A 15,155-nucleotide genomic window follows, 5' to 3' on the forward strand; every position below is an offset into this window, starting at 1 on the left:
TACACACACACACACACACACACACCCTTCCTTAGTCTCTCCACTCAAAAACAACCTTTAATTGGGACAGATATGTGTGAATCTCCAGAGTCCCTCCAGAGACACTTCCCTTATCAGCCTTCACCCACCACCCCCACCCTCCACCTCTCTCTCTCTCTCTCTCTCTCTCTCTTCTCTCTCTCTCTCTCTCTGTCCACCATCCTTCAATCCCTCTCTCCCTCCCTCCTTTTGCTAGGCTTGCTGGGAAATTAAAGCTGGCAGCGCCCGACTCGAGGCTTGCGACGCATGAATCTCACCGGCTGATTGGACACGACGCCTGCGCCGACAAAAAAGAGAGAAAGAGACAGATAGAGATAAAGATAGAGATAGATAGAGAGAGAGAAAGAGAGAGAAAGAGAAAGAGAAAGCGGGGGTGCCTGCTATGCTGTGTAATGCACACATCTCCTGATGCCCTCCACACTTAGCCTGGGTGCCATTCCGAACTTAGTCCCGCCCACAACATTTGAAGTCGGAAGTTCGTCTGGCATTGCTCCATTGTGGGAGCAGTATGCTCACCTCTAGATCGGGCGGACCAATCAAATTGGCGCTTTACGATGATGGACAGGTGAGCAACAGCCTGGTCTATCACGCCATCTGAGCACGCTTTAGATTAGGCTTATGTTTGAAACAAAAACGCTGTGGCTAGAAGGATACATGGCTTTTAAGACCCCATACGGAAAAGGCATATTATTTAATGAGGTTTTATCACTGAAAACGGTTATTTCTGGAAAACTTTGGCCAAAGTTGAGATGTGGGAAAAACTCGTGGGTTTCACTTTCATCAAGGGAAAACAGCGCTGTTGCATTGCGACATGTTCCCTCGTTAGTTTGAAATCTCTGATTGACCACCTGTTCGAGGGATTTGCGACAGCCTTTCCCAGCTGTTTAACATGTTTGTAGCATATCAGTGTTCAACAGAATAATTTTTAAAAACAGAGGGATAGGCTATCAGTTTTTTCCTAATATAGCCTACCCTACTACGTATCGCTTAGATTTCGCTAATGAGTGTTGTAGGCTAGAAGTTATTGACGGCACTAACTTTTACAAAAGACCAGAAAACAATGTTAAGGAATTTTTGTGGAGAAAAAGGATGGTTCGTGTGTTTTCTTCCTACACCTCAGGGTAAGCTATTTCGTTGCTCTGATTGGTTAGGTCTATCCAATTGAGTGCAGAGGCATTCCCCCCCTGTATCGGTTGAAACACGCCCCATAATTACGTCCCAATGGAGCAGTATCAGACTCATATTCTGACTAGAATTGAGTATGACTACGTCAGGCTACTCCACACTAGCTCTCATAGCCAGAACCCACAGACCCAAATGGAGGCTTGTTGCTGGGCCACCCCCATTTCTTCCACCAGGCTATGCTGGCCCAACAAAGCCGCGGAGAGGGAGACATGCCTGACGGGCTTCTGGACATGCTGGAGTCCAGCAAGGTCATCTGATGAAATACAGTGAATGTGTCAGGTCTGTAAGACTTCAAATCGACACTGTGCACTATATGTTGATCAACCTGTTGCCAGGCTACATGGAGAGTCATTGTCTGTCAGGATATGCAGGACTTGTTTTGCTACACCTACACACGCCTATACACACACCTATACACACACACACACACTCTTTAACACACACATAAACAAACTACCACTTGAAGGACAGAAATACATACACTCCCACATGAGTTTGAAGCTGTCTACTTTTCTGGAAGACTCTACTTTATATTTCATGTCATTGTCAAGCAACAGAACATCTTCTGACAAGTCCAGTCCTCTGAGGACTAAATCAGAGTTGCCGCTACAAGCGTCATCAGCCCAGACGACACTTTTTTTTAGGGCAACGACAACTAATCTATGTTTCATGCTGATTCTCTTCAGAACTGCATCTCGACGAGGAGAGAGAGGAGATGGGGGAACTAAACAAACATACAATACTCCAGAGGCGGGTGGGGTGGGGTGGAGTTGGGGGTGGGATCGGAGTCTATGGTAAACATTGGCAGCTATTGCCTAGCTCCGCGGCTGGAGTTCCGTATTAATCAGCATCCCCTGTGACGTGGAGCCTGCGGTTGACCAGCTGGTGACACCCCCACTGGGGCCTGTCTCGTGCCCGTCTCCCCCCCCCCCCCTTCCCATCCCCACCAGTGTCAGCAACGAGGCTCTCGTCTGCTGAAGCACCTGCTGGGTGTGGGCAGATCCGTCATGCGCTAGCCAACAGACGGGCCGAGCCGATGGACTGACTGATGGCCACATGAGGGCCTCTCCCCAAACAACACAAGTATCTCTCACTCAGACAAATGAAGGGGGACTGCAGAAGATACGACAAACACCCTACACAAGTTATGGTTTTCTGTTGTTATGATGAGACTGAGAGCATTGTCTAATAAGGATATTTTAAAATTATATTTTTTTGGCCTTTTTATGCCTTTAATGATAGGACAGTGGAGAGTGACAGGAAGCGAATGGGAGAGAGACCACAGGGCGGGAAATTGAACCCGAGTCGCCGGCTTACGGTGCAGGTGCCCCAGCCAGTTGCGCCACAGCTGGGGCCTAATAATGATATTTTGAGAGCAAAATGTACTGTAAGGCATTAACATTGCCTCCATTTTACGTGTGTATGTTGATAACCCCCATCCATCCAAGATGACAGATTGGAAAAGGCACGAAAGGCAGAGTCATAGAGGCAGTCATGTTCAAAATACACTCACATTTGATCTCTAATAATGTATTATGAGTGCTGTCATGCGCTTTCACAAACAAACTTTTCAGGGGAAAAAAATCCCTCTCTAGGTGTTGGACTCGTTGTCCTCGACTGCCGCATGAAGTTTTGCTTACCACAGCAGTGTTCTGTGACACCAACTAACCCCAAGCCAGTGGTCTGCTGTGTGTGTGTGTGTGTGTGTGTGTGTGTGTGTGTGTGTGTGTGTGTATGTGTGTGTGTATGTATGTGTGTGTGTGTGTGTGTGTGCGTGTGTATGTGTGTGTGTGTGTGTGTGTATGTGTGTATGTGTGTGTGTATCTGTGTGTGGGAGGGGGTTTCTGATTTCTTTTCGATGTACCTGACTGCTCCCCCTTCGCCGGTTTACCTTGGCCCTGCTCCATGTTTTTCCTCTCACTGTAATCATTTGGCGCAGCAGAAGGCTCGGGGAGGAAGGAGGGGGAAAAAAGATGACTGATGTTTTGCCATCTGTTTCCTTAATAGATTCTTTCCACTCCAAACAGAGGCAGAGCTGCAGAACCGTGGAGTGGAGGGCAAAGGGAGCTGGCGCTGCCGCCACGCGGCATGAATGGCACGAGGAGGGGTGCAATTCCCCTGCCATGACCCGCGAGAAAACATTAGCGCCACACAAACGCCGTCCAACCTGTCTCGGAGCGCTGACGAGTGTCATACACAGCACGCATCACACTGACGTCGCTACTAGGGGGCAAATGTTTTTTTGTTACCGCGCCATGGCAAAAACAAAGGCACGGCCTTCTAACAAAAAACAAAAAACATTTTGAGCCCAGGCTAACTAGCATCAGCACTTCTGTGACACTGAAGACGCATCTGTTTGAGGCGACACAATGAGGGTGGGGACAGTGTTACAAAACATGGGCACCTCTACTGGCTAATAAAGTGTGTAAGCTTTGATGGTGAGAGGACACCATATGGAAGCACAAAGCCCATCTAGCCCATTGACTCAGGGAGATGGCCAAGTGGACATTCAACAGCCAGCCATTACGAGGGCATTACTACGAGCTCAGCATTTACAACACTGCTAGTGAGAAAAAGGGAAATCAAAAGCTCATTATCTGCTAGTACAACATCGATGTGAAAGACTGTCACCTGCAATTATGAAAGCACTTCATAACTCGGATGTTTGCATTAAGACAAGCCTCTTGAATAAAATGAAAGGAGGAAAAGAAATGTAATGTTTGCAGGCTCTACAACATCAATATGATCACCAAAAAACAGATTGTGTTAGCTCAATTATAGTGTTCTTTGGGGAAAAGCACATTATTTATTATATAACTCCTCCTCCTCTCTTGCAGAATACTTCAGTCGTCACAGGCTTGTGCCAGACCATTTTCCAATTTCCGAGCCCATTATTTTCGGAGATGTATTGTCAGGACACAAAACCCATCTTATTGCGGTCGTCTGTCTAAAACAAGAGCCATGGATCCCATTGTTAGGCAAGCTGATAATCACAAAACAACAACTCAACTTCAGCTCAAAAAACACCATCTTCGCCAGTGTCCAAAATTACATGGCATTCATTACAAAAAAAAACAAAAACACACTGAAACCCTTTGACGACATCCTCTTGAGCTTGGTCAGACTCTTGAGTAGCACCTGGCTGTTCCGAGGGAGAATTCCCCAGGCACTAGTGGACCGTCCCGCCTCAGCTGGGGCGCAACCAGGAGGGAGACCTGGGGCTATTGTTCCGAGCCAGAAGGGCTTCCCTGTCATTACCGCGGCCTTCGCTGTCCCCCTTTCAAGTTGGCTAATACAAACAGCCATACGGACAGCTGCACACAAAAATGACAGATTTAGCAGGTAATTACGTACACATGAGTAATTAGATACATAAATATGAGGTGGGGTGCTGGTGGAGGGGCGTGTGTGTGTGTGTGTGTGTGTGTGGGGGGTCCATTATTGGGAGATGGGGGGCAGAGAGGATTAATAAAAAGAGGAATGAGTCCAAAATGAGTTGCCCCAGTTGGGGGTTATTGGGAGGACAAAGGAGGTGTGGGCCCAGTTTCCTGTCATAGGAGAGAGGACTCTGTTGTCTGTTCGCTGTTGTCTGCCACTTCCCACCTTGACGTTGATGGCAAACCAGTGGGTATCCACTTCCACAAAAAAAGCTTGTGCTCATAAACAGCCCGTACAGCACATCGAAGGATGAGGATGAATAAATAAATAAACAAATAAATAAATACATATTGGCAGCAAGGTCGCATTGAGACATGGTGACAAATATTTAAATAATAATAGTAACAAAAAAAAACAAACACTTTTTCTGATGATAGAGGAGATACGGTCACGCCCTGCTGGTTCTGTAAACAAGCCAATTTGGCAGCTCTACAGATTTGTTTATTTGTTTGTGTGTGTGTATGTTGAGGGGGGGTTGGCTGTGTGCATGTGTAAATGTGTTTGAAAGTGCATGTTTGTTGGAAGAAGTTTCCACGTGTCAATGCGTCTATGCTTGTGTGAGAGTGTGCGTATGTATGTGTGTTTGTGTGTGTGTGTGCATGTGAAATTGTAGGTGTGGCACATGCTTACTCATCCATGTCCATATGTGTCACTGCCCTTATGTGTGTGTGTGTGTGTGTGTGTGTGTGTGTGTGTGTGTGTGTGTGTGTGTGTGTGAGTGAGTGTGTGTGTGTGTGTGTGTGTGTGTGTGTGTGTGTGTGTGTGTGTGTGTGTGTGTGGAGTGTGTGTGTGTGTGTGTTCCACTCGCTCACTCTTAACTGCACTCTCATGTGTCCCTGTTCCCCTTTTCTTCTTTTTCTCCTTAAGCAAAGAGAAGTGGGAATCTCATTAGCAGCCATGTAAGCCACCCTAGACACACACACACACACACACTCACATACACACACACAAACACACAGGCACACACACACACACTCACACACACACAAAGAGTCCAGGCTGATTGCCAGAGCGCCCAAGCTCTCCTGCAGGCACACTGATTGAAATGGAGGTTCATTTGCGCTGTGGCAAAGCTAAGAGGGGCTCTTTCTCTTTCTCATCTATTTGTTTATTTTCCCTACATTCTCTCCCTTCCTTTATTTTCTCAGTTAGGGTGAAAGGGTGCGCGAGTGAGGGAGGGATCGAGCGAGTGAGCAAGAGAGAGGGATAGGTAGACGAGTTTGCCTCTAATCATGAAGACAAAAGCTAATCAATCAGAGGTGCTCGGTCTGAATGAAGAGATACCCCCTCTCTCATTCTGTCTCTTGTTCTCTCTCTCTCTCTCTCTCTCTCTCTCTCTCTCTCTCTCTCTGTTACCACATTCAAAACAAACCAGGATGGTAGCGTATCACGTTGGAGGCCCCCCATCATCCAGGGTGCCATTAGCCACTGAAAGGGGAAATGGGACGCGGGGGGAGCGAGGGGCTCTTTTTGGTGGAGAAAAGTGGATGAATGTGTTTGGGGGAGAGCAAAAGAGAAGAGAAGAGATGAAAAGAGGAGAAAGGAGGAGGAGGAGGAGGAGTGGGCACACTTCTATTGTCCATGAGTAATCCCGCTCCATCTGCTTCCTCCTTTAACAGTGCTCGTCACAGAGGATGGCTCTGAAAGGCCCAGACGAGCACCAGGAGGACTACGGACCGTAAAAGCCACACACCCGTGGGGCTGATGTTCATGTAGTGAAGGGTGTGTGTGTGTGTGGGGTGTGATGGAGGCCCAGCAGTCTTATCCAAAAGGGTCTTGTAATCAAGCCAAGTGCCAAGTCTGTCGTTACAGTGGTCCCCAACAGAGACCGAAACATCAATGCAAACCCTGCGGCACCTATCTAGAGCGGTACTGGTTCTCACATAGTGAGTCCGGTGGCACGTCAAAACAACAAACACAACAAACACATCTCTTCCCTGTCGTCTATATTTCTTTATTATATACTTAATTTTCTTTATTATATTATTATTTTTCACAATGCTAGTAGAATGCCCAACGTTCTACGGTCAAATATATTCATGTAATTACCGCTGACATATATAATTACCGCTGTCAATGGCAACGGAGTTTGTGCTTCTAATTCAGGTATTTCATATCCCTTCGCAAGGACTGGAACTTCATTCAAAAGTGAAAGCAGACAGTTGATCAGCTGTGTTCTAAAGAATGTTTGATTCAAGTTCAGCGTGTTGTTGCGAACTATTTGTTTCAGCAAATGCCACGATGAACGGTAACAAATAGGCTAGGCTATGTAGGCTAAAGTCATATCGTTAGGAGTTTATTATTTTGTTTTGGCAAGTAGCCGTGTAATAAGCGGGATAATGTATAGAACGCCGGTCATTATTGGGAAAATAAGTCCCTTCAGGGCGGAACAAGTCCGGTTCGCCCTGTCGGGACTTATTTTCCCAATAATGACCACCGTTCTATACATTATCCCTTACTTATATTCATGTTCAGAGTGTGTTGCGAACTATTTGTTTCTCAGCAAAAGCCACGAGAAAACAGTAACAAATAAATGTAATATAGTATGAGACATATAATGTGGAGTCTCTGGTGCGTCGGGGTCCGGTTCGCCCTGTTGGACTTATTTTCGCGATAATGACTGGCGTTCCATACATTATCCCTTACTTAACAGAATAACGTACAGAAAAGTACAGAATGTGTGAGGTGGCACTACAATCAAACAAATGGAAGTCTATTTTTCATTCTTAATTAAGATCCTTGTGAGAAGGTCCTGTGAAGAACTACAGTACCACAATCAAATAATCCAATGTTGATTGGTTTGCTAAGCAGTGAGGAGCAACATCCCCTAATAGAGACATTCTACTTCCTGGAGCATGGATCATTCTTCCTTTAGCCTGGAAACTAAGAGAGCATCAGTGTTAGACCCCAATCGAGGAGGGAACCCTGAAGAAAGGCATATTGGGGCAAATGACACACTGGGGCAATCAGACCACTCCATTTCTAAGCCTCCCAATGAGCCACTGTGTCAGGGTACAGAGAACTTGGTTATACAAAATTGATGCAAGGATATGTTATCTCAACGATACTGGATTCATTTTGGGCATAAACAAACACTCGGCTCCATTTACGCAACAGAGCCCGCTGTGTTGCATCCAAAACTGTTAAATAATTAACGGCAGTAATTCTCTGGAATCAAAGAAAAACATCAAGCTCTCAATTATATTCAGATCCCCTCTCTTAAGAAATGTGTGCGAGTCCAAAATGATTGCTGTGTACTGTGCTGTGAATAGATACTCATTTGTTTTCCCCCTTCATAAACATGACAGAAAACAACAGAAAAAATGGGAAAGAGAATAAACCATAGAATGATCATGAAACATTCATGAGTGCATACCATAAATTATAAAACTGAGAATCTGTGAAATGACTAATATATGATATAAAAACAATTTATCACAATAATAATACACAACTGCAATCAGGATAACACGGTAAAAATGATGCTTGGATACTGGGGGTGGATGTGACACAACATCAGTATGGTGTTACCCCTAAATGCATGGAGAGGTGATGGAGGAAGATATTAAGAATGAAGAGGTGGCGACGTGTGCACTTCTCCCGGGGATCTCCTTCGTACGGCGACTACAATGACAATCCCTCCAGATTATGTACATAGTAATGCCGTCCCAGCTTTTGTTCCCACCCGCAAACCTCTGTTGCTTTTAGTACGGTTCACTTCCACTTGAGGAGGGATGGAAGGAGGATTGTGTGTGTGTGTGTGTGTGTGTGTGTGTGTGTGCGCATGCGTGTCTGTGTGTGTGTGTGTGTGTGTGTGTGTGTGTGTGTGTGTGTGTGTGTGTGTGTGTGTGTGTGTGTGTGTGCGTGTCTGTGTGTGTATGCGTGCGTGTCTGTGTGTGTGCGTGCGTGCGTGTCTGTGTGTGTTGTTTGTGGACTGTGGGAGAAATGAGTTAGGGACACCCTTTAAGTATCAATCAATGTAGTGACCATGGTGTGATTTTCTTCAGTAGCTACCTGAACTGCATTACACCCCATACACCCACACAACCCCACACACACCACCACCACCACCCGAAGATGGAGAAGAAGGTGAAAATGCATTTGTTACAGTCAATGATGAAAGAAGGGTGTGTGTGTGTGTGTTAAAGAGGTGCGGATATTTGTCCAAAGAAATAGCAGCATCTGCGACAGACTAAAAAATATACACTTTGACTGCTAAAGCTTCAACAATGATATTAAAATGATCAAAAACCTCTGTGTTGATGAAACATGCTTTATCTACACATAATATTTACGCTGGCCAAATGATTCCGCCATCTTCCGTTAATTAAATGTATAAATATACACTCATTTAAAATATAAAATATAGTCTTGTCAAAACGTAAAGGATATGTGAAAAGCATTTACAATCAGCAAACTTCACATAGAGCAAGCAACTGCAGATTCAAACGGCAAGCATTACGTATCCTTTGCATGTGTTTGATGCAGGCGAGTGAGGAGTGAGAATTTGTTAATAGCGAGTCAAATGCTTTGTGACATTAATCTTATGGGTTTAGACGAGAGGAAGGGAAAACACACTTTTTTGCAGAAAGTGCCGGCTATTCAGAGTCGTCAGGAAACAATACCGGCTTGATACAGAGAGGGAACTATATAATGGGTAAACACACTAGTAATGAATAGCAACACTAACACTCTCTTACACGCTGGGGGACTGTTGAAATATGCATCAGCTCATTTGCATCCGCACTGTTTGTCAGTGCAATTTCAGGCTCGCTAGTCACTAGCACTGGGCTGCGTTCTGCACCGATTCGACGGGAGCGTTCCACAGCATGTGATATCTGCTTGATGTCGGCGCTGAGTTCAATGCCTTCCTTGTAAGCCGGGGTGACAAGGCCAGTTGTACTCACGGTATGGTTGTAGACATTACAGTAGGGCATACGCAATGCAGACAATGAAGTTCTCCAGGGGGCCTTTTTTGCAGCTCTTGTATAGCTGCACCACCATCGTCACTCCAGATAGGCATGTGAGTTATATGCATATGGTGGGTTAGGACACACAATGGCAGCTTTTCTTATTTCCATCTATGGCATGGTGACCTCTCTCACCCTTACATGCCACAAAGTGGAAGGACACAGAGAGAGAGTCACTCTCGTGGAGGAGTCGTGAACATGTGAAAGAAAGGGTTCAAGGAGGCATTATTCATTGGGATGTAGCGAGAGTTCCATGATTAGGTCACATAGAGAAGAAGCCCTTGAGGAATTGGTGCTAGCTGCTGTTTCTCTGCTTGGAGTCTATGCTTGTGGGTCAAGGACATTACGGGAGGAACAGGGAGGTTGAGGGTGAAGGATAGGTAGAGCTGAGCTAAAAAGAAAAAAAAACGTCTGATTTGTTAACTAGCATTTCAGTATGCTCAAAGCCATCGAGATCTTGTGAACTCCATTCTCTCATTTTAGTTCCATTCCATTCTGCATATTCAAATACTGAGCCACATATCCACTGAGCCCTACAGAACTCAGTGGATAAACCTCCTACAAAAAGGAACACAACTTACAGTGCCATGGCGTACGCATCTGCAATATTTCTCAGTGTTTCAGAGGCACACAACACACATAAGAAGAACATAAAGGACACAAATAGGTATGCATGCACGTATTATACATGTACCTGTGTATGCGTCACCTGGTTTGACTGTTCAAGAGCACCATGCTACAGCCTCATGTTCCCTGCGGTTGGACTGTTTCAAGAACACCAAGCTGTTATAATGCTGTTCATGGCAAGAGAGTCACCATTGTCAACGGACTTATTGCTGATGTTGTCTTTGTCTATGTCTAAGTGCTGTGAATAGTCATTAAGTATAAATTTAAGTTTAAGTTTGCAGAAATTTGGTCTCTGCATTTATCCCAATCCGTGAATTAGTGAAACACACTCAGCACACAGTGAACACACAGTGAGGTGAAGCACACACTAATCCCAACGCAGTGAGCTGCCTGGTACAGGTTCTTCACATTTGTTCTGTACAGTGAATTGGAGCACATTTATACAATGCATGGACACTCCATTGGCTCCACTTCTCCCCTTCACTAAGACGTGCTGGCCTCTAGGTTATAGTAGTGCAAAGGGTGGCAGTCACACTGGAGCCTGTGATTAAAAGGTATTTAAGCCAAAGAGCCCAGCCCACTACATGGCCACAGAGCTTCCCTTCTAATTGCCTGACCTTAATCTGTCAAGATCATTTTTCATTGAGAGAAATTACGCTGACATGTTTCATTTATTTATTAATATCTGTTGTGAAGGGGGAAATTAAAAGGACTGGGTTTCCGTGCACCCATACTTCCTGGGCCGACCACTTCTCTTTTATGGGAAGAGAGGCAATAGCTGATGCACTGATAGCTGGTGCACTTCCAGTGCTGTGGGTAGGGTACTGGGACCTATTACTATCCCTGGGTGACATGAATCTGCTGAAATCCACCCACTGAGTTTAATGGGAGATGTTACAAGCCCACAGAATCAGCTTTACTAGAGCTCAGGGCCTCTATAGTGAAAGCTACATCATGGCAATCGCTGCAGCCAAGAACTGCAGCCAGAAATGTCAATCAGAGACATTATCTCTCCCTGAAAAAAAATGGGCCTAAGCACTAAATTATTATTTTTTTATTTGCCTGGTGTGTTCATATATCTACACATAAAAGATCACATTTGTTCAGAGCACCACCTCACACATAGGCGCACACACACACACACAAACACTCTCTCACACACACACACCTGTGTCACCAATGCTACTAATATGTTGGCAGCATGGGTGAAAGCAAACCAGAAAGAACAATGCCACATTGGAAGGTCCACAGAAATACTGTAGCTATTACCTCTGGCTATTTATTCAAAGGACGATTCACCATTCAAAGCAGGGTCTCAACCCTTGGTACTCAATGGTTCACAGCAAGTCCAGGGACAGAGTCTGCATTCTGCTAAAATCAAACACAACTGTGCAATATCTGTGCTTCTCTTTCAAACAGTTTAAACATTATGCTAAAAATAGTTTGGATTCAATAACACATTAATTCAAACAGCTCCAGACCTGTGGGTCCTATATATTCTCATTCTGACGCTACTGTAAGCTTTAATAAGTAATACCGGTATTGTGGCCCTGAAACGGCTATATTGGATGAGTAAGCTGTGGCTAGAGCACAAATGTAATATATGAATAAACATATATTACATTTTCTGCTTCTTCTTCTATATAGTTTTAATTAGTAAGAATTAATTATGCAAAAGTTGTTATTGACAGGTGGTTATTATTTTGTTACAGCTTTTGCTGCAATAGCATCTTTAGATTGAACACCATAGCAATAATAATATACTCAAATTTGCTAAGGGTTTCAGAGAAAATAAAAATGCACCGATATTGCAAATATAACCACTTTCATAAAGTGTTTTTCTCTAGTCACAAAGGTCAGAAAACACACCCTGACTTACATTTATAATTTTGGCTGACACTGTTTTCCAAAGCGGCTTACAATTATTACAAGGGCCATTCTCCCCAGAGCAACTTGGGGTTAAGTGCCTTGCTTAAGGGCAGAGTGGTGGCAGCTATGCATGCTAGCCCGGCCCAGCACCTTAGCCACTACGCTACCACTGCTAATCCTCTATATCAAACATTTACATCGGTTAGCAGAGGAATTCTACAGTACGTACTGTATGTATGATGCATAACATTTACTGTACTTCTCTGTGACACCTTCAGACTCAATCTCAAACAACATTGTTACAGCATAATACATATCCTCATATTTCCCTGCCTGTTGTTCCCATACATTTGCAACCCTGGCATCAAGACAAGCCAACCCAAATAATCCATTTGGGTACTCCACATAAACCCCTAGTGTTCCCGCAGAGCTCACCCACACACTGTGCCTGTCGTGAGGGTCAAGGAGATGAGTGATTACAGGGAGGCTGAGTCGCCCTGAATATTCATCGGGGGCTCTGTTGAGCTCTGCCCCGATCCGCCACCGGTATGTAAATGCCTCGCCTGCCTGAGCGTGTCGCACAACCGACCGTATTACGGAGGTCAAGCTGACACAATCCTATAGGCTGACCACCCCCACCCCCCCCACGACAGGCCCCCGTAGGAGAGGAACATGTGCCCACCGAGGGTCCATCCGTCTTTGGCTCTGCTCATGTTTGGGCGGCTCTAGGAAAGGGCCAAGACCAGAGGAACAAAGAAGACGGATGAAAGGGATTGGCCCAGAAAAGAGTTCAAAGAACTGTGGCAGACCTCTAAGGGAAACCCTTTAGAGGAACCTAAAGATGTCATTGAGTTCTAGAGCATAAGAATAGTGGCAAAGAAGGCTAGACATAAAAACTCCTCTTCAGATATAACCAACCGAATTTAGGGAACTCTAGACTCATAGATCTCGTAGAGTCCTCATTAGAAAGTTAACTAAACGTTTGGTGCAAATGAGGAAGGCTGAAGCACAGCTGTTCTGTAGGAGGATCATTTGAATAACCCTGTCTTAGGGGGACAATTTCTCAAAATCCGTGGGTGTGCTTTCTTCACTGACCCTGTGTCTCCTTACAAGGGAACCACACAAGTTAGGGCGCGCCGAGCAGCGAGCATGAAGAGAAATTGGGAGCTGCCGGCAGATGAAAGAAAATGAGTGAACTCTATGTCAAATCGCCTCCTTAGCATTGCATCAGCGCAAGAGATAGTGATTGGCACAATTTCCTCCCTATTAGTGGAGGATTTTAAAGGGATATTGTAAGTTCTGTAACAGGGAAATGCCTTTGATCATGAGAGAGAGGGAGAGACTGCAGGTCATCGAGCTGCAGACGGATAGAAACACGGACAGTCATTTGCATGATTGCAAATCTCCCCACATTTCGTACCACTTTTTCTTCTCTCGCTGCATGTGATAGATTAAGCATGAAAAATGTTAAATCACTCAGTGTGACTCAATAGTCTCACCATCATCCATTAGGGTTCGAAATCAAAATATAAAAAACGAACTAATACTAAAAAAACTATGACCACCATAAGCATAATGAGCATTCTCGCTGTTGGCACAGCAACTGTTTAAGAGGACCAAACCCATTTCAAGTCACCAAGAACAAACTGAGGGTGTCAGGGGCAGTGCCCAAAGGTCACCCCTTATCTGATGTCTAGCCAGGAAGTGCTCTTTTGTCAGAAAGGATGGGAGATTATGGAGGCTCAACTCACATCTCATACACAGCCGCGGGGATTTACAGCAACTTTCTTCCAGATGATTCCATGACCTTTTGAAAGCTTGAGATCAAATTCTGTGACACAGTAGGTCATGAGAAGGATAAGAGATGAGGGAGGAGGGAGAGGAGAGGATGACCATCTTTAATTATCCAAATCCTTGCCATCGTCCACTTTCTAAATTAGACTTAAGTGCCCCTGGACACTACTTGAGAGTGGTGCAAATTAATGTTCTCTTCTGAGGCCATGGTGGAAACAGAGATTTTAGATCTTGACTTCTTTGGAAAGTTAACGGACCTTGTTCCCCAGCCCAATAAATGTCCTTTCTCTCTCCCTCGGTGACTGGCATGGACTTTGGATCTTGAATATAGTGAAGTTAACGGCTTTCTATCCTAGGTCAAATATACATCCTCTAACTCTCTCTCTCTCTATCTCTCTCCCTCTCTCTCTCACTCACTCACTCTCTCTCTTTCTCTCGCACAGACGGGCATGGAGGCGTCCAGCAGCAACTGTTATTGAAGCTTCCTGAGGCCTGATGATATCTGTCCGCTGGGAAGGTGGAATTGATCGCCTGCACTGCCCGGCACTCGGAAGCAGGGAAAAGCTGATTGCCTGATCCATCAATCAATTATCCACCTGCGTCATCAATAAGATGAGCGACTATGGCAGAGTGGAAAGTGGCCATTTGGGGCTCTCAAGGGAGCAAAGGAAGAATATTGTACCAAGATGAAAACGGAGTTATTTTGTGCAATATAAAAACACAACAAATGATCCGGGCAGGCGGCAGTGTAAATGAATAATACGTTTCTGCATGAGAAGCAAAAAGCCCTGCACTCTAAGCAAACATCCTCATCCTCATCCTCAGATCTCCACATAATGACAAAGGATTCATTTCCGATGCGGCGCTGGAGGAAAACAGAAGCTTGATCAGTTGCCTCAGGTAAATCCCAGGACACACATGCTCACACATACACACACACACACACACACACACACACACACACACACATACACACAAAGGGAGAGATACTCTTTAATCCATTCCTAGGCTTAACCCTTCTGTGAAACTGATAATATTGAGGATCAGATGGAGTGTAAATTATTATCATTTTCTGCCTCCCATAACACCAACTAAGTCCAAAGTCCAAAATAAAAAGTGAACTAGAAATATTTCTTTGTGGTTTCAAACCCCTATATAGATCATTAAGAGGCTGAGGTAGCCATAACATTATCTCATTATCTAACATTCTCACTTTGTGATTGCCTCAATAAT

General features: G+C 44.8%; 1 protein-coding gene across 1 annotated transcript in view; it reads right to left on the minus strand.

The window, feature by feature from the left end:
• The window catches only part of nkain2 (sodium/potassium transporting ATPase interacting 2), a 166,094-nt gene that overhangs the window by 106,163 nt on the left and 44,776 nt on the right, over window positions 1-15,155 (minus strand). The window lies entirely within an intron of this gene.

Source organism: Alosa alosa, chromosome 8, assembly GCF_017589495.1.
Source record: "Alosa alosa isolate M-15738 ecotype Scorff River chromosome 8, AALO_Geno_1.1, whole genome shotgun sequence".
Taxonomy (NCBI): domain Eukaryota; kingdom Metazoa; phylum Chordata; class Actinopteri; order Clupeiformes; family Clupeidae; genus Alosa; species Alosa alosa.